Source organism: Coenobita brevimanus, chromosome 26, assembly GCF_032717465.1.
Source record: "Coenobita brevimanus isolate Jiangsu-jjx chromosome 26, ASM3271746v2, whole genome shotgun sequence".
Lineage (NCBI taxonomy): Eukaryota > Metazoa > Arthropoda > Malacostraca > Decapoda > Coenobitidae > Coenobita > Coenobita brevimanus.
In genome coordinates this window covers 22424992-22444612 of record NC_136979.1, presented here as the reverse complement: position 1 = coordinate 22444612, position 19621 = coordinate 22424992, and the positions used below count along the sequence as shown (strand labels likewise).

Here is a 19621-nt window from a genome sequence, read left to right as displayed (position 1 = left end):
AGGAAGAAATCAGTAGGATAGTATTGTGGAAGGAATGAAGAAAGTTAAATTGGGGAAAGCCCCAGGAATTGATGGAGCGTATGGTGAAATGCTGAAGCATGGGGGAGAGATAGTAGTAGAATGGATGTGGAAGATGTGCAGATTGGCCTGGGAGGAAGGTAGAGCCCCGGAGGATTGGAAGTCAGGTATAATTATTCCCTTGTACAAAGGAAAAGGGGAAAAAGAAGTGTGTGGTAATCATAGGGGCATTTGTCTTCTTAGTACAATAGGAAAAGTGTATGGTAGGATACTTATTAACAGTTAGAGAAAGAACCGAGAAATTAGTTGGAGAAGAACAGGGAGGCTTCAGGAAGGGAAGAGGTTGTGTAGATCAGATATTCATTCTTAGATCTTTAGTGAAAAAGTTTCCAGAGAAGGGAAAGAAATTGTATGCGGCTTTCATGGATTTGGAGAAAGCATATGATAGGGTGGATAGACAAGGATTGTGGAAAGTGTTAAGAATATATGGAGTAGATGGGAAGTTGTTGAATGCTGTGAAGAGGATGTACGATGGTGCGAAGGCTGCAGTGCGTGTGGATGGTGAACTAAGTGAATTTTTCTCTTTGAAAGTTGGGTTGAAACAGGGATGTGTCATGTCTCCATGGTTGTTCAATCTGTACATGGATGGGGTAATAAAAGAGGTACAAGGTAGGGTAGTGGATGTTGGAGTGGCCCTGGTGAGAAAGGATAGTGTTTGGAAACTCCCTGTACTGTTGTTTGCAGATGATACTGTGTTGTTGAGTGAAGACGAAGGGGAGCTGCAAGGCTTGGTGGATGAGTTTGGGAGAGTGTGTAAGAAACGCAATCTAAAGGTGAATGTAGGGAAGAGTAAAGTGATGGTCTTTGAGAGAGGTGAAGTCAGTGAATGTACTGCGAGGTTGGATGGTGAGGAATTGGAAAATGTGAGTACGTTTAAGTACTTGGGTAGTGTGATGAGTAAGGATGGAGCTTTGGAGAGTGAAGTGCTTGAAAGGGTACAGCAGGGAAGAAAGGTTGCTGGTTCTTTGAAAGCAGTGATAAGAAACAGGGAAGTGAGCATGGAAGTGAAAAAGTTACTACAAGACAGTGTTGTGATACCAACTCTAACGTATGGAAGTGAAGCTTGGACATTGTTGGAAGGACGCAAGTCAAGAGCGAGAGCAGTGGAAATGAGTTACTTAAGAGGAACCTGTGGAGTCACATGGAGAAACAGGCTGACGAATGAGGATATAAAGGAGCGTTGTGGTGTTGATGTGGATGTGATAGGAAGCGTTATGAGGAACACACTGAGGTGGTTTGGCCATGTGGAGAGGATGGAGGGTGAAAGACTGACAAAGAGAGTGTATGTGAGTGAGGTGGAGAGGGGAAGAGGGAGGGGGAGGCTGAGGATGAGATGGAGGGATGGGGTGGAGAGGTATATGAGAGAGGGGGGTGTGAGTTGGGAGCAGGGCAGTGAAATGGCGGGGGACAGGGCGACTATCACTTACTTTATTTTTTTTTGGTATATATTATTTTGTATAAGTATAGGGCATAGGGCTTATTTCAATGGATGAAATCTGTGGAAGAATCTGAGGGAGATTTGCTTAGCGCAGCACGACAGGGCAGGCGATAGGAAAGAGTAAAGGAGGTGAGGTAGGGAGGGGTGAGAGGGTACTGGAGGGGAGGTAGGGAGGGGAGTCAAGAATGGGGGAAAATGGCTAAATTGTCAACAATGGATGGGAGTACAGATGAGATTAGGAGTGTGGACTATTGGTGGACAGTAGCAGTAAATGCTAAAAAATGATTAGTAGGAAATCTCAAAAATACAGAAAAAAGTAGGTAGTTCCAGGTGAATGTAAATGTCACTTTGGCTTCTCCCTTCCTTTCTTATATAAATTTTTTTTAAGAGAACAGATTATATGGCATATTTCAAAGGGGAAATTTCCGTGGGAAATTAGCGAACGAGTGCATGTGAGGTGTTGTCAGGTGATAATTAGCCAAATCAAGGTGTATAGCACTATCACTTACCTTATTTCTTTTTTGGTATATATTATTTTGTATAAGAATAGGGCATAGGGCTTATTTCAATGGATGAAATCAGTGGATAATTCCGGGGGAAATTTGCTTCATCGCAGCGCGGCCAGGGAGGTGAGAGGACAGGGTAAGGAGGGGAGGTAGGGAGGGGAGTCAGGAACGGGGAAAAATGGCTATATTGTCAACAATGGATGGGAGTACAGATGAGATTTGGAGTGCTGACTAGTGTTGGACATTGGCAGTAATGATAGATGATACAAGCCACCACTTGTAAGCCAGGGATAATTCAAAATAACACAGACTCACAAAAGTGATGCCCCGCGGTATGATCCATTGCGCCCGAGCGTCACAAAAGTGACGCCCCGCGGTTAAGGAGTTAAGGTCATCAGGCCTGTTGTCTACTGCTGTTAAGGTGACTACCCATATTTTTGTTATTGTAGCTATAGCTTTAGTACAATGTCTGAAAAATATGACCTTTATTATGTCTCTAAGGGCCAAAAAATGTCCAGGTATGAGGGGGTATCGCCCATATGTAATTATTCCCATAAGATTGTGTATTCCCAGCACGCGAATTCCAAGTGCACGAGGTCGTGGACCGCCTAATCTCTCGCGCACTGTGTGAGCCTACTGTACAGTATATTTATCTAATGTATATATATATATATATATATATATATATATATCCCCTAAAACGCGGCTGTGTACAGTCGTTCCCCCCCGAGTGGCGGGGTTGTATCGCGGTCTGAGTACCTGTAGGAAAATATTCGCCAAAAATCAGAGATTAACCCTAGAACATTATACTTGGTTTGGCAGATAGTACTTACATTCAGCTTTCTCCAGAGACAGGTGTTGAGCCTTCGTGGACTACCCAAGGACTTGTGGAGACTTGCAAAGTTGGGTAACCAAATCTTCACTTTCACACCTCCAGCAACCCGGTTTCCCCTCTACCACAGCCTCATTCTGTCACAGTAAACTTTATACTACAACGTAAAGGTAGTTAGGAATCCGTATTTGTATAATAAGCACTGAAAATAAGGCTAAAATCAACGGAGCGTACGGCCGACATGCACTGTGGCGGCGGTCTTCCCGTCACTCAACAAACATTTCCATTTTCACAGCTAAAAACATGTATACTACATTATTTTCAATCATATTACTTCCCAAAAGATCACCACGGCGCGCTTTTTATTCTGCCTTACGTCCGCCACTTTATTCTCGTTCCTGTCGGCCGCTTGCACTGACTGGGAAGAGCTAGAACTCGCCATAATCTCACTTTGAAAGCCTGCAGTAAACTGACGCTAAACAGAGGCAAACCGTGAGAAAAAAAGCTAGTGTTACAACTGGGGAAACAAGCGTTTCCTAGTAGCATAAACTGCTTGTGAGAGGAGATCGCAGATTTACAGTTCTGAGCGCTCAGAGCGTTGCCATGTATCACAGCCAGGCTGGCCAGGCCGTGGTGGGGGGGGGGGACGGGGGGAAAACGCGATATTTGGCAACAACTGAGGTCAGTAGTACAAAGGTAAAGTATGCTAGTTGTAGCTAGAGGGTGGTGGTACTGATAGACAATACCAGCTGGAGCCTGCTTGCCCGCGGTTATTCAAAATTTACTAAAATCGCAAACGCGACGACCCGCCGTCCTGCCCTGTTGGCCGAGCGTCGCAAACACGACGATCCGCGTTTTAGGGGATATCATCATCAGCAGCAGCAGCCGTTTGAGTATCCACTGCAGGACCAACAGATCCCGACTGAAGTCGAAACGATACAGCCAATGTATCTTTATCAAGTGGCTTACGCTGTCTAGTAGAGATTGTATGTAGGGTGAGAAGTGCTTGTAAGTGTAAATGAAGTGTTGGAGTGGCTCTGGATGTGTGTGTAGTCTGTGAACCAAGTGTAATCGGCCCGCACAAGCCGACTGGGTGCAAGCATACTTTATAGTAAGCGACACTGATTCAACCACAGCACCCCCTGTGTCCGCCAATGCAGTACGTGGCCGGGTGAACACTCCCAAAGTTTATTACCCTGGCGAGGCATGAACCCTGGCTCACCCGTGTACGAAACGCAGACTCTACCACTGTACCACAGAGGCTCCATAAATATATATATATATATATATACATATATATATATATATATATATATACTGTATATATATGTATTTAGTGGTAGGTGGTGGCGACCATCATCCACTCACTTGATGTAGTGCTGCCTACTTCTTCCTTAGCCTTTATCATTCTTTTTCCTTTGCCTGCCCTCCTCTCTTCCTATTTCTCCCATGTTTCCTGTCACTTCTTATTGCTTTTCTTTCATTTACAGGTGGCTTTACATTGAGTGACAAGCCTAGTGGTTTCCTGTAAGCCAGGAAACCATTAACAACGCTGGGTGGTAACCATATAACCAAACCATACGTGCTCCCTACATGTCAGCAAGTGGGTTGGCGGAGGGTTAGTGCCCCTACCCGTAAAACAACAAACTCAAAGTCAAATGGCCACCCCTTACGGGATTATGGCGTCTGGCAATATATACATACACACACACACACAAATATATAGATAGATAGATAGATATAGATAGATATACAGTATATATATAGATATATAAATAGATATGCAGTATATATAGATAGATAGATATAGATATACATATATATACACATATAATATACAATACCCTCACATCCAAGACAGTAATATTATCACCTGAGGGTCCCGTCTGGGTCAAAAAATGTCTTGGACCAACACAAAGCCTTATGGAGAAAATTGATAATGTCACAAAATCTTCAAAAAGTGCCCCTAAAAACATCAGCCTAGATCTATTTTGGGACCAAAACATATTTCCTCACCTTGAAAGTGTGTGTTTCTGAGCTTGTCATCTCCAGCTTAGTAGCCTGAGGTAGATGGCATGCTTCAAAGGGGTTAGCAGACGGTTTCCAAGGCATGGTTACGTAAGGAGAGGCAATTACCTAGAAGCAATAAATGAGTGCAACATGCGGTAAGTGTGTCTACGACGCTCTGGTGAGGGAAACAAGGGAAGCCCTGCCTGCTCATCACGTGACCAGATGCCAATATTTTATTGGACAACATCGCACCCACATCACCCTCCCAGGGCACGGGAACCATGTTGGACCAGGCGAGACCGTCATATCTGTATTCTCCTTGGATTTGGGCCGTTATGAAACGTTGATTCCGTATTGGATGTATGCAACCGTATCACAGCGATATATTGGATTATTAATTATGGTCTCCGTCTTGGATGCGAATCGTCTTGGACAAACCCGTCTTGGACGCGAGGGTACTGTGTACACACACATATATATCTGGTTAGTACTTGAATGGGTGACCGCCTGGGAACACCAGATGCTGTTGGCATCCCTATGTGTCAAGTGGGGTTGGTGGAGGATTAGTGCCCCTCCCTGTAAAACAATTAACTCTAAGCCCCTGGCCACCCCGTCTGGAATACATGACGTCTGGCAATGAATGAATGAATGAATGAATATATATGTATATATATATATATATATATATATATATATATATATATATATATTTCTTTTCCCTTGTACAAAGGAAAAGGGAAAAAGAATTGTGTGGTAATAATAGGGGCATTTGTCTTCTTAGTGTAATAGGAAAAGTATATGGTAGGATACTTATTGACAGAGTTAGGGAAATAACAGAGGAATTAGTTGGAGAAGAACAGGGAGGTTTTAGGAAGAGAAGAGGTTGTGCAGATCAGATATTCATTCTTAGATCTTTAGTGGAAAAGTTTCTAGAGAAGGGAAAGAAGTTGTATGCGGCCCTCATGGATATGGAGAAAGCATATGACAGGGTGGATAGACAAGGATTGTGGAAAGTATTAAGAATATATGGAGTAGATGGGAAGTTCCTGAAGGCCATGAAGAGTAAGTATGAGGGTGCTAAGGCTGCAGTGTGTGTGGCTAGTGAACTGAGTGAATTTTTCTATTTGAAGGTTGGATTGAAACAAGGATGTGTCATTTCAATCTGTAGGTTGGATTGAAACAAGGATGTGTCATTTCAATTTGAAGGTTGGATTGAAACAAGGATGTGTCATGTCTCCATGGTTGTTCAATCTGTATATGGATGAGGTTATACAAGAGATACAAGATAGGGCAGTGGATGTTGGAGCAGCCCTAGTGAGAGAAGGCGGTGTTTGGGAACCCCCTGAATTGTTGTTTGCAGATGATACTGTGATAAGTGAGTTTGAAGGGGAGCTGCAAGTAAGAAATGGAATCTAAAGGTGAATGTAGGGAAGAGTAAAGTTATGGTCTTCGAGAGAAGTGAAGGCAGTGAATGTACAGTGAGGATGGATGAGGAGGAAATGGAAAATGTGTGTGTGTTTAAGTACTTGGGTAGTGTGATGAGTAAGGATGGAAGTTTAGAGGGTGAAGTGCTTGAAAGGGTGCAACAGGGAAGAAAGGTTGCTGGTTCCTTGAAAGCAGTGATAAGAAACAGGGAAATGAGCATGGAAGTGAAAAAGTTACTACATGACAGTATTGTGATACCAACTCTAACATATGGAAGTGAAGCTTGGACCCTGTTGAAGGGACACAAGTCAAGAGTGGGAGCAGAGGAAATTAGTTATTTGAGAGGAGCATGTGGAGTCGCATGGAGAGACAGACTGACAAATAAGGAAGGGAAGGAGCGTTGTGGTGTGATGTGATAGGAAGTGTTAGGAGAAACACACTGAGGTGGTGTGGCCATGTGGAGAGGATGGAGAGCTAGAGACTGATGAGGAGAGTGTATGTAAGTGAGGTGGAGGGGAGGAGAGGGACGGGGAGGCCAAGGATGAGATGGAGGGATGGAGTGGAGAGGTATATGAGAGAGGGGTGTGTGAGCTGGGAGCAGGGCGATGAAATGGAGAGGGACAGGGCAACATGGAGGCAATTTGTTTGTGGCCACCCCTTACGGGATTAAGACATCTGGCAACAGATAAATAGATAGATCTATCTATAGATAGATAATATATATATATATATATATATATACAGGCATACCCCGGTTTAACGATATAATTGGTTAGGTAAAACCCCATCATTAGGTGAGGTAATGTATATCAGGGTACTTTTAACATGTATTTCAATGTGGACCGTTTACTAGCCTTGGGTTTCCCCCCAAACCAAGTCCAAAACTCACCCAGATGAGCCCAAAAACAGGTTTAAGGGCAATCTAAATGGCCTAACACCTGTCAAGGAAGCTATGCTAAGCCTAACACCTGTAAATAACTCACTAAAACCAACAAATCAAACCTGAATATCGTCAACTAGAAGCCTGGAAAAAATCAAGCTTAGTAATCTGTACCCCAAAATGACAATGTTCACCCCACCTATGGCTAAAACACATTAATCTAAGTCTAAAAACAGTTTATAAATCAACCTAAACACACGATTTTAGTCTAAAATATCATCGAAATCAGTAAGAAAAATAAAAACCCATCGTTAAACCGGGGTTTGGCCATCGTTAGGCGGGGTATGGTGCAATTTCTACCCTCATCGTTAAGCTGGGGTATCGCATCTAGGGGTATCGTATATCTAGGTATTACTGTATATACATATTATACCCCTCCTAATTCTGGCAGTGTTCTAAAAACACACATTAGAATATGGAATATAATCCTAAACACTAAGAAAACAATGCATAAGCATCAAAAATCCACAAAAACCCTACCTATATGCATAGTACCCCTCCTAATTTTGGCAGTGTTCTGCGGTCTTTCAGCTGTTTTTACACATGAAACAACACGTTGGAATATGCAATATTATCCTAAACATTTAGAAAATAATGCATTAACAATAAAAATCCACAAATACCTTACCTATAAGTACAGTGCCCCTACTAATTGTGGCAGTGTTCTCCAGTCTTTCAGCTATGTAGATATAAAAACACACAAGGGAATATCCGTTTTAATGCTAGATACTCAGTATACAATGCATAAACAATAAAAATTAACAAAGAAATCAATGAAGATGACGGTTACACAACAAGTTTCAGAACCCACTTTGTCATTACTGTAAGCCTGCCATACACCAACAGACTCACTGTGAGGAAGTTACCCAGCAAGGCCTGTCTGCTTCCTCTCGGGCACAAAGAAAAAATGTTTTCAAGGCCAAATTTGCCCACAGAAATTCGTTATATTGGTATAAATTGTATACCTTCTTCTTTGCTGGTGTTTATACTGTAAGATAAGCCAACAAAACACACAAAACTAATGAGTAAAAGTGCAGAAATGCAGTGAGAAATGAACTTGTTCAAGAGCAAAAAGCGCTTCAAATAACTTCCCCACATTCAAAAAAAAAATTTGCCTGCACCATGCAAAAGTTAAGTACATGGCTAGATGCCGAATCTCACAAGCTTTCTCGTACTTTTTTCTGGAATTCCGATACGACTAATAGTTTACGAATAAATTGTCAAAAACTAAAAAAAAGTCACACGTAGTGATGGAGGGAGGGTGGGAGGCCAGGGTGAGGGAGAGAGGGGGAGACACCAGGGGGACCAGTGGACTCTGACCATTTTGTGATGAGGCAGACAGGCAGTTTTGACCTGCTGGGGGGTTAGGGCCTGTATCACTCACAAGCTGGCGGAAATTCCCAATTGATCCAGGCAGCTGGGGTGTTTGCACCATTTGGTAGAGAGCTGGAGAGCCTTGTTTGCTTTGCTTATAGGTTACAGTCCTTACCTGCACATGGACAGAGAGGCTGGTGAGCCACCCAACCAACTGTTTTCGCTTTGTAGGCCAGCCAGCCATTGATGCTGGAACTTTTATGTCACGGTACAGACAAATAAATCAGGATACGGACCTAACAGAGCCAAGCCTAACGTCCACTTATGAAGCTTGATCAGATATGGAATGTCCGGATAAATGAGTGATTGTACATACACAAACCATCCCCAACTTACGAAAATAATTGGTTCCTGACAATCTTTTGGTAAGTTGTTTTCTTTCCATAAGTCCATCTTTTCTCTAGCATACACTTTATATCATTCACCAAGTTGAACTCCTCCCCTTAAACTTCTATCAATCTTAGTAGCCCCTATTTTCATGCATGTATGGTTAACCCTCTCGCACACCATAAGTCTCTAGTAAGTTTCAGAGCCACGCACAAAACCAAAACCCCACTTAGGCTGCCTCCCCTCATGCAGAAAGGAAAAAAATTCTAAGGCCAAATTTACCTTCACAAAATGCTCATATTGTTATAAATCGGAGCGCATCATCTTCGCTGATGTTTATACAGTACTATAAAAAAAGAAAAAAACAAACAAAACAGATTAATAAATGTGCAGAAATGAAGTAAGAATAAACTTTATTTACGTGAAAACTAGCTCCTTCACTGATGAGCAGTTGGCAATATTTATGTCATGTGCGATCTCAGCCGGAACATTGCTCACCTTTGTGGAGTGGATGTGGGGAGGTTGCACTACAGCAACTAGGCAAAATTCAGAACAAAGCTTTTAGAAATCTCCATAATTCTGCTATTACAAATAAACTACCTCCCCAACAAGTATTTAGGAATACTGCCTCTCTTGCATTATTTTACAGATACTTTTATGGCAATTGCTCAAAAGAAGTTGCATCCATTGTGCCTTCCCCTGTGCTACACGGGCATCTGGTAGCACTCATGACTGGAAAATCACACTGCCATATTGTAGAACTTCCGCCAATCAGAAATCTTTTATTCCTCCAAACTTCATCTCTTTGGAACTCGCTTCCCCAGAGTAGTTTCCCCCTAAACTTTAACTTACAGCTGTTCATGTCCACCTGTTATACATTTTTTATGGATGGGGGACACCAGTAATCTGGTGTATGGATTACAGTACTCCCTCAATTATCTGGATGCTTAGTATCCCGACGTGTTCATTATCCGGAAGCTGGATCTTGGCATTAATAAACCATTACCCAAAATTACTTGCTATTATCCAGACATAAGTGCCGGAGAACTTCGGCCAGCCAGCAGACATGTCCAAACTTTCGGTATCATGGCTGCTGGGCTCGTGCCGTGAGCAGGAAGTAATCCGTAACCCACATCCAGAGCTGAAATGTCCGTCCACCCGTCCTGAATGGTCAAAGTCGCGCGCTCGTCCGATCACTCCCAACAAACCTCCAGCACCCGAGTAATATGCCTGTAACACACAAGTGGTGTCAAAAAGTCAGTACACATCCCCACCGAATGTTCAGTATTGCGCAGCCACCACGCTAAAAGATTCCTAGCTGCCACTGGGATTGTAACACAGACCGCAAGCCACGAGTAAGTGTTTGGTGACAGCGGCCGTACGCCTCTCTACCAAACATCAAATGTCGCTCGGCCACCGGGCTAAGTCTTGCCCAATTGCCATCACCATCGAACACAGACCACAAACCACAAGTACACATTCGGTGACAGCGGTCGTCTGCCTCTTTACCGAATGTCGAAAGTCATGCTGCCACCAGGAGACACACATACATGCACTGAGAGAGAAAGAGAGAGAGAGATTCCTTCCCACGATATGAGTACAGTATCAGTACAGTAATCTCTGTACAAATGCATATGACAGTACTGTAAACAGTACTGTATGTGTATGTACTGTACAGTACACTTCCATTCAATATATATGGGTATTTGTTTCAATACAAAGTCAGCCACCTTAGCCAAGAAGCCCTAATGGGATAGGTTGTTTGGTTGGGACAACATAGATAATTTTGCCTGGGAAACATACTGAGCATACTTTCGAGAAAATCCTATGGTTATTTTTGAAAGGACAAGGCGAGTGTTGTTCCTGGCTGAGGGGTACCGGTGGCCACTACATGTGTAACACAGACCACAAGCCACAAGTAAACGAACGGCAAAAGCACCCATCTGCCTCTACACCGAATGGTAGGAGTCCCCCGGCCTCCAGAATTAGTGGAAAACACCCCACCAAGTGCGCCTGTCCGCTTCTCTACCAAATGGTCAGAGTCGCCTGGCAGGCTGCATTAGTCATATACTAAGTGAGGCGGTGATGTACTGGTCATCTGCTGTTGCCATCACATACTAACCCTTGCCTGGGCAAACGGAAATGAACCTTATATGAAGATGTCAGTTAGCCGCGTTTTGCTTCCTCTGTGCACAGATGCAACCATTGGGTGCGATATGGCAGCGCTGTACTGCTTTCCAGCCAACACACGCCCGCATCTCAGTTCCTGCCTTTGTTTCGCCGTAATGACTTGCTTGCAAACAAGGCTGTGAATGTGGTTGTGTTTGTGGTGGTCCCCTACCTTCTTCAGGTTGTGGCATTCCTATGCTGTATTCTGGTGTGTGGTGATGGCCCCACCACCACCTGAGAAGCAGAAGAGGAAGGTTCTGACGCTGGAGAAGAAACGCGAGATAGCTACTGGGCAAGGTTGACGTGGGCCAGACCACAGGACACATTCTTCATGAATACGATCTAGCCCGTTCAACACTGTCTGATATCAAGAAGCCACGTGACAAGCTTACGCAGTACGGACAAGACCAGCGAAAGCATGCGTCAGGGTGACAGGAAGGTAATGACCCAGGCCCGGCACACAATTACTGACCGGTCGACATTGATCTGGTTTCGCCAGCAACATGCTGCCGATGTGCTAGTGCATGGGACCAAGGTGAAGGCTAATGATGAGACGTTTACATGCCCGCACAACATGCACGACTTTAAGGCATCTGAGGGATGGCTCTCCAACTTCAAGCTTCACCATGGACTTACTGGCTCTAAGGCACATGGCGAGGCCTTGGACGCAGCAGCAGAAGAAGTAGACCCGTCTCGCCAGAAAGTGCAGCGCCTGATAAAAGGCGAAGGCCTTGCCCTCAGTAAAGAGCATAACGCTGATGAAACTAGTCTGTTCTACCACTCCTTGCCCACCAACACCCTGGCTGAGGAAAGGGAAAAAAACTGCCTGGTCGAAAGTTGTCCAAACAACATCTCTGTTTTGTACTGTGCCAATGCTAACAGGACACACCACCTCAAATCCACCATTGTTGGGCATGCAAAACAACCACACTGTCACCATGGGTTGATCGATAGCCTGCCTGTTGTGTGGTATCATTCTGTGATGGCCTGGTTTACCACTAAGATCTTCAGTGGTTAGTTCCACAGACCCTTCGTCAAGGAGGTTATCCGTTATCAAATGGAAGTCCTTGGTATTGCTCTCGACCAGGTGAAGGCACTCCTGCTCCTAGACAATGCCCCCGCGCATCCATCTGAGAAGAATTTGGCTGCTTATGATGAGAGGATTAGGTGCATGTTTCTGCCACCTAATACAACTGCTCTGATTCAGTTAATGGACCAGGGTGTTATCATGGCTGCCAAGAAACTGTACCGCTGGAGGTTCCTAAACGAGGTGATGGTGGTGCTGGAGGACAAGGACGCGGTCGAGGACAAAAGTAGGAAGCAGACCTTGCAGAATCTTCAGCATTACGACCTGAAGTATGCAGTGTTCAACTGGGCAAATGCGTGGAAGTCTCCATGAAAGCCCTCAAAAGTGGTTGGTCCCGTCTTCTCCAGGGAATCGAAGCCAAGCATGACTTTGAGAGGTTTGACATGGATGATTTCCACAGTCGCCTTCGAACAGCAGGAGAGCAGGTGGACGTCAATGATATGAGGAATTGGTTGGACGACGACGGCAGTGGTCCTGCTTATCAAACCATGTCTGATGAGGAGATCACCGCTGCTGCCTCTGTGGGAACAGAAGACAGCGGGACCAACGAGGACAAGGACCTTGACTCGCAGCCCTCCGCAACTCCTTCAATCCCTCGTCTCAGTGTCCTCTGTGGTTACCTGGAGGGGGTCCTGGAGTACCAGGTATGCCGAGCACCCACACTGTGAAAGGGAGTTGGTGCTGCTACGCCTGGCGATGGAGCTGCGGGGAGTCTGGGACATCGTCATCCTCTGGCAGAATCATCAGTCCTATCATCAGACCAGGATCAACTCCTTCTTCAAGCCTGCAACCCCAACGACTGCCAGCCCATTCTCACCACCACCACCACCTCATTTCCCACCTTCACCATTGGACCCGCAACCAAGCACGTCGACAGCCACTGAGTCTCCGCAGGACATAAGTTTGCGGCTGCCTTCGGAGTCTCCTGAGGTGGGTAGGCCACCATCACAGCACCGTACGTCACCGTTCATCACCCAGCTCCAGCAGGTTCAGGAGGAGAAGGCGTTATGGGACATTTGCTAGATGCAAATGTTTGCCACTAGACCACATGGGACAACTCTACACCAGCTGGAGGTGTGCAGGTTAAGAAGCCTGTCTGTGGTGCACTGGGTGGCAAGTATCGACCAAATGTTTTTTGGCATGTAACTTTAGGTTTCTTTCATTGATTCATTTGTGTTAAAATTTATTTAGGATAATCACATTTATGCTCTGATGTCACAATACTGCAGTATAACATGAATCTATCTATCTATAGCCCAACGCCCTAATCCCGCAAAGGGTGGCCGCAGACAAAACGCCTCCAAGTCGCTCTGTCACCCACCATTTGACTACCCTCCCCCCAACTCACCCCCCCTCCCTCATATACCTTTCAACTCCATCCCTCCACCTCATCCTCGGTCTACCCCTCCCTCTCCCTCCCTCCACCTCACCTACGTACACCCTCTTAGTCAGTCTTTCATCCTCCATTCTCTCCACATGTCCAAACCACCTCAGTGTATTTCTCCTAATCTTCTCAACCACATCCACATCCACCCCACAACGTTCCTTCACTTCTTCATTCGTCAACCTGTCCCTCCATGTCACTCCACATGCTCCTCGCAAGTAACTCATTTCCACTGCTCTCACTCTTGACTTGTTCCCCTCTTGCAGGGTCCACGCCTCACTTCCATACATCAGGGTAGGGATCACAATACTATCATGCAGTGACTTCTTAACTTCCATACTCACCTCCCTATTTCTCATCACTGCTTTCAGTGAACCAACAACCTTCCTTCCCTGCTGTACCCTTTCACACACTTCATTCCCCAAAGTTCCATCCTTACTCATCACACTACCCAAGTACTTGAATGCACTCACACTCTCCGTATCCTCACCATCCAACCTCACTGTACATTCTGTGACTTCATTCCTCTCAAACACCATAACTTTACTTTTGTTTACATTAACTTTCAGCTTCCTCCTCCTACACACTGTCCCAAATTCATTCACCAAACCTTGCAACTCCCATTTATCTTCACTCAACAATACTGTATCATCAGCAAACAGCAACACCGGAATCTTCCAAATCTCACCCTCATTCATTAGAGCCACCCCCACATCCACTGACCTACCCTGCACCTCCTTTACAACCCCATCCATGTATATATTAAACAGCCATGGAGATATCACACAACCCTGTTTCAGTCCCACACTGAGATCAAAGAACTCACTCAGCTCAACATCCACTTGCACCATAGCCCTAGCTCCTTCGTACATACTCTTCACGGCATTCAACAATTTCCCATCCACTCCATATAGGCCTATTCTTAATACCTTCCACATACCTTGCCTATCTATTCTGTCATAAGCTTTCTACAAGTCCATGAAAGCAGCATACACTTTCTTTCCCTTCTCTAGATACTTCTCCACTAAGCATCTTAGAACAAATATCTGATCTACACATCCTTTTCTCTTCTTAAATCCCCCTTGTTCTTCTCTACCTAGCTCCTCTGTCATATGCCTAACCCTATCAACGAGTATTCAACCATATATTTTACCAATCACACTAAGAGGGCAAATACCCCTATGGTTACCACATACTTCTCTCTCCCCTTTTCCTTTATATAAAGGAACAATTATATCTGTTTCCAGTCCTCTGGAACCCTTCCCTCTTCCCAAGCCAATCTACACAATTTCCACATCCACTCCACACCAATCTCACCCTCATACCTCAGCATTTCACCACACACTCCATCAATTCCTGGGGCCTTTCCCAACTTGATCTACTTCATTGCTTCCACTACTTCTGTCCTACTGATCTCTTCCTCTCCCAGCCATTCCCCAACCACTTATACTCGCACTGCTGTCACTCTCTACATTCAACAAATCCTCATTTTCTCTCTCTTCTCCACCAACAATCTATTATTCCTATCTTTCACTCCCCTACTATTTCCCATTTCACACTGCCTTACTTTCTTTACCTCCTTCCAAAACAATTTCTTACTCTCCCTCCATTTCACACTCAGATTCCTCCCAAACTCTTCATCCACTTTCTTCTTACTCTCCTTCACTAGTCTCTTCACCTCCCTTCTCCTACTTACATATACCTCTCTCTCATCTTCTCCCCTACCTCTACTCGCTAACCATTCACTATATGCCTTCTTCTTTTGTTCGACAGCTTGTTTCACCTCATCATTCCACCATGCTGTCCCTTGCAAACCCTTGCATCTCCTCCTCTCTCCACAAACCACCTCACACGCTGCGCCTATCTCTTCCATAAATATCTTACATACGTCTTCCACCCCTTCCATCTGCTCTAGCTCATACCTTCCCAATCTTTCTTCCACTATGCTCTTATACTCTGCCATTTTCTCACTATCTTGCAAATTCTCCACTCTTCTCACAGGAGCTGTTTCCTCCTGTCTTCCCCTTCATCTTCTCAACCATTTTCTTTGCAACTTTACCTTGGCCATCACTAAGTGATGGTCCGAGACTCCATTCCCCCACCCTCTCCACACTCTTGCATCCAACACTTGTTTTCTCATTCGCTCATCCACACACACAGGCTATCATTGCCTTTCGTTCAACAAGTTCACCATCCATCCTCCTCATGATTCTCCATGTATACCGGTAGATCATCTTATGCCGAAAGAAGGTGTTGGCTATTGCCAACCCCTTACCAGCACAGATGTCCACCAAAGCACTACCATTCCCATCTACGTCAGCTGGCACACCTCACTGACCAACCACTCCATCCACTCGTACATTCCTAACTTTGCCATTCATGTCTCCGATCAAAAGCACTCTCTCACTCCTCTCAAATTTGTCCATACATGCTTCTACTCTCGCACAAAACTCATCTTTCACTCTTGCCACTCGGTCCTCTGTCAGAGCATACACTCATACAATCGCCCACGCTTGTATACCTACTTTCATCCTCACCCATACAATCCTTGAACCCACTGTTCCATAGTCTCTTATATTCTCCTTCCACCTCTTGCTTATCATCAGATATACTCCCTCTCTTGCCCTCTCATTCTCATTAATTCCCACACATATACCTAAACCATATTCCCATTCTCTCACCCTTTCACCTCTCCATTTAGTTTCAGTCAATCCACATATATCCACTCTTGCATCCACAAGCACCTGAACAATCTCTCTCTCTTTCACTTCAGCATTCAGTCCTCTCACATTCCATGTTCCCACCCTCAGAATGTCCTTTGTCCGTTCCTTAGTCATCAACGTATGGTCCGTCCCAGTCCGAGGCGCTTTATTCGCTTGTTTAGTTACTTCTTTTTACGGGGTGGGGCACTAACCCACCACCAACCCTTGTAGTCGCCTTGTACAACAAGCAGGGATACGAGGGGAGTATTCTTGAAACCCCCCTACCCCTAGTGCAAAAACAGGAGGGGTACTGTATATACAGTAGTATTTTGGTTTTCAATGTTTTTTTACACGGTTTTCTTGCTGCTGAAAATTATTTTGGATAATGTTACATATGTTTTGATGTCAAAATATGGCAGAACAACCGGAAAACACTGCCAAAATTTGGTACTAGTAGGCTTCTGTACATACAGTAGTGGTTAGATTGGGTGTTCTTTGTTTTTGAAGGTTTTTAATGAATGGTTTTCCTGGTGTTGCAAATTATTTTGGATAATCCTATGTATGCTTTGATGTCAAATTATGGTAGAATGACCTGAAAACACAGCCAAAAGGAGAGGTACTGTATATACAGTAATGTGTAGCTAGGGTGTTTTTTGCTTTTCCGTGGTTTTCCTGGTGTTTACCATTACTTGAGATAATCATGTAAGCTCTGATGTCTAACTATGCCTGAATTATCAGAAAACTATCTATCTATCTATCTATAGCCCGACGCCCTAATCCCGCAAAGGGTGGCCGCAGACAAAACGCCTCCAAGTCACTCTGTCACCCACCATTTGACTCCCCTCCCCCCAACTCACCCCCCCCCTCCCTCATATACCTCTCAACTCCATCCCTCCACCTCATCCTCGGTCTACCCCTCCCTCTCCCTCCCTCCACCTCACCCACATACACCCTCTTAGTCAGTCTTTCACTCTCCATCCTCTCCACATGTCCAAACCACCTCAGTGTATTTCTCCTAATCTTTTCAACCACATCCACATCTACCCCACAACGTTCCTTCACTTCTTCATTCGTCAACCTGTCCCTCCATGTCACTCCACATGCTCCTCTCAAGTAACTCATTTCCACTGCTCTCACTCTGCCAAATTAAGCATAAGCACTGTACAAATAGGTTATGTATAGGAAGGGTCTGGGTATGGTAGGGGAATAGTGTTCATTATCCAGATGTTTCCACTACCCGGACATACCTGTGGCTCTATTAGGTCCAGATATATGAGGGATTGTTTTTTTTTTTTTTTAATCATTTGTTTTCCCTTCCTCCGTTCTATTATTTAAAAAAAAAAAAAATATCCATCAGCCAATCACACACCAGGATTTCAAAATGAATTTGTTCCCATGGTAGGGTTGCAAGTTTGAATTTCAGCTTGTCTCCAGCCATCGCAAAGTGTGAAGGCTGCGACCTGCATTACTCTGATGCTATATCACAATTTAACAAGACGATGAACCTATAGCCTTCAAGCAATTACATGGAGTTATACCTTCAACAACGGCCATACCACGTTGAGTACACCGCTTCCCGTCCGATCAGCGAAGTTAAGCAACGTTGGGTCTGGTTAGTACTTGGATGGGTGACCGCCGGGGAACACCAGATGCTGTTGGCATCCCTACGTGTCAAGTGGGGTTGGTGGAGGATTAGTGCCCCTCCCTGTAAAACAATTAACTCTAAGCCCTTGGCCACCCTGTCTGGGATACATGGCGTCTGGCAATGAATGAATGAATGAAAATACCTTCAACATCTCTGTCCAACTCTTATATTTCATGAGGACAAGGAACCAATTCTTTGACTGCCTTTACCTAAACCAGCATGTAAATACTAAGGTCTAGACTGGATAGGTCTATTTTAGATAAGCTGAGTTTGGTTACCAGTAAGTTAGCTTAGGTAGGGTTTTTGGTTACCATAGGTTAGGTTCGTTAAATCTATCTATTGCCAGACGCCATAATCCCGTACGGGGTGGCCATTTGACTCTGAGTTATTTGTTTTACAGGGAGGGCACTATCCCTCCACCAACCCACTTGACACGTAGGGAGCACGTAGTTGGTTAAATAATGAAGTTAAAAATTTTATATCAAAGGTTTTTAGAGTGAGTTACTTGATTCTGATTTGCATTTCTAGTGTAAATCCCTCATTTCTGTGTGCTTCCCCCACCCAAAAACCCACGGTTTCCTACAGGCCACCAATTATCGATGGGAGGGCATAACTCAAAAATGAGTGATTTCTGACACATGAATATCAGATTCATATGAAACACACTAAAATGCTTCAGAAAAATATACAGTAATTTGAAGCTTTTGGGGGGGTCTCGCAATTTCCAAGAATTTACCAATACCACAGCTACTGTACCCAGAACTGTACACTGTACTTAGTTAAAAATCTTAACCTTCCGTGTACCTTTCATTTCAGTTTCTGAAAAATTGGCTCCAATTTCAAGATTTCATGCCCTTTTAAAATAACTACTTCCCACAACAATTCTGCAAAGGAAATGCAACAGAAATATGGCTTCCAGTAATGAGTACTACCTGCTGGATTCTAAAAAAAAAAAAAAAAAAAAATTTTTTTTTCAGCCCACCAATAGATTTCTGAAGTATATAAAAATAGGACTGAAACCAACCCTACAAAGGAAGCCAACACTTGGTTGACACTGAACATTCGCCAAATAATGCTGTCTATTAAACACGCATTTTAATTCGCATTTTCCATAGTCTACGGTTTCTTTTTTTTGTGAACTGAGGCAGCGAAATGGCCTTCGTACAGTAAAACTCAAACTCACCTTTTCAAAAATGTGAAATGCAAAGTATAGTGTATTGTTTCATCTCCCCGCCATCCAGCGTACCAACATTAGTCTGACAGATTTCGGAACTGCCATTCTTTCGGCATCATTATGCGTCCTCATTAAAATATTACGACAGTGGCGCGGCATTTTCAAATAAAGTGTTGATAGAATCCTGTTTTTCTTGTTTTTATAGATTACCGTATGTAGTGGGCCTTTTAAAAATATTTAAAAAAATAAATAGTGGGTTCCAATCTTATACTTCACAATGAGTTAAATTTCATGGAATATGAAATGTTTTCATTTAATTGCAGTTATTTTGCTAACCTGTGTCAAATTTTAATGATGTTTCCTGTGTGACGTATATAAAGATTTGTTATGATAGCACCTACCTTCGCCACTGCATTGTCGGGTACTACCGAACGCGCCAGGATTAATCTCCTACGTGGATGCTGAGCTGTGCCAAAGAAATAACAAATTAAACATGGTTTATCCAACGAAACCGAAGGAAAACATGGCTG

At 44.1% G+C, this 19621-nt stretch overlaps 1 protein-coding gene and 1 non-coding gene across 2 annotated transcripts in view; one reads left to right on the top strand and one right to left on the bottom strand.

Annotated features, from left to right (window-relative positions):
- The window catches only part of LOC145394076 (transmembrane protein 209), a 478224-nt gene extending 459087 nt beyond the window's left edge, over positions 1-19137 (bottom strand). Inside the window, exon 1 of the mRNA XM_080268043.1 lies at positions 19101-19137. The gene's annotated coding sequence lies outside the window, so the exon portion shown is untranslated. The remainder of the gene's footprint in view (positions 1-19100) is intronic.
- Positions 17815-17933, top strand: LOC145394304 (5S ribosomal RNA). The gene has a single exon (XR_013896376.1). It is a non-coding gene; the product is annotated as a 5S ribosomal RNA (ribosomal RNA).
- Positions 19138-19621: the final 484 nt, after the last annotated feature.